Here is a 1,409-nt window from a genome sequence, read left to right as displayed (position 1 = left end):
ACAGAATTTCTTTCCAAACATTTGCTGATAATTCTTTAAGGAAAGATTGTGGCTGAATTTTTATCTTTCTTGATACTCATAAGGTTTCTCTTTTGTGTGAATTATAGAAGAAAGTTCTATCCAAGTGGAATTTCTGAATTTATATTATTTGCTAGCCTTTTTCTTCTTGGTGTGTATTTTCTGATGTGCAGTGAGTTGAGACTTCTGGATAAAGGTTTCCCCACACTCCTGGCACTCATAGGGTTTCTCTCCTGTGTGTTTTCTTTGTTGTATGACAAAATGTGATTTCTGAGAAAATGATTTCTCACACTCCTTGCATTTATAAGTCTTCTCACCTGTGTGAGTCCTTTGATGTAATCTGAGAACTGAATTCACAGAGAAAGATTTCCCGCACTCTGTATATTTCTCTTCTGTATGTTTTCTCTGATGTTTAGTGAGGTCTGATTTATAGAAAAAGTTTTCCCCACATCTATTACATTCAAAGGGTTTCTCCACTGTGTGAGTTCTCTGATGCACTGTGAGGGCTGACTTCTGGTAGAAACATTTCCCACATTCCTTACATTTATAGGGTTTCTCTCCTGTGTGAGTTCTCTGATGAGTTTTGAGGTGTGATTTCCTAGAGAAAAGTTTCCCACATTCCCTACATTTGCAGGCTTTTTCCCCTGTGTGCGTTCTCTGATGTACTGTGAGGTGTGACTTCTGAGAAAAGAAGTTCCCACATTCCTTACACTGAAAGGGTTTCTCACCTGTGTGTATCTTTTGATGCACTAGGAGTTATGCCTTCACATAGAAAAACTTCCCACACTCAAAGCGTTTCCAGAGAAAAGTTTCCCACATTCCCTACATTTGCAGGCTTTTTCCCCTGTGTGCGTTCTCTGATGTACTGTGAGGTGTGACTTCTGAGAAAAGAAGTTCCCACATTCCTTACACTGAAAGGGTTTCTCACCTGTGTGTATCTTTTGATGCACTAGGAGTTATGCCTTCACATAGAAAAACTTCCCACACTCAAAGCGTTTCCCCCCTGTGTGTGTTTTCTGATGTTCCATGAGGTGTGGCTTCTGGTAGAATGATTTCTTACACTGATTACATTCATATGGTTTCTCCCCTGCGTGGGTTCTCAAATGTCTACTGAGAGAGGAGAGGTGGTAGAAAATTTTTTTACATTCTTTGCATGTGTAGGTTTTATCTTTGGTGTGAATTTTCTGATGTGCTGTTAGGTCTTCATTTTTATAAAATGATTCTCCACACTTCTCACATTCAAAAGCCTTCTCAGTATGTGTGCGCTGGTGTGTTATGAGGGAAGACTTCTGGCAGAAGGACTTTCCACATTCATTACAATCATAGCTTTCCTGTTGGATATAAGTTTTCCAATGCTTTGTGAATTCTTCTTTCCTAGAGAGACAGTTCCA

The sequence above is a fragment of the Nannospalax galili genome, unplaced genomic scaffold (genome assembly GCF_000622305.1).
Source record: "Nannospalax galili isolate Female #2095 unplaced genomic scaffold, S.galili_v1.0 scaffold630, whole genome shotgun sequence".
Lineage (NCBI taxonomy): Eukaryota > Metazoa > Chordata > Mammalia > Rodentia > Spalacidae > Nannospalax > Nannospalax galili.
Note: the sequence above shows the minus strand (reverse complement) of the source record.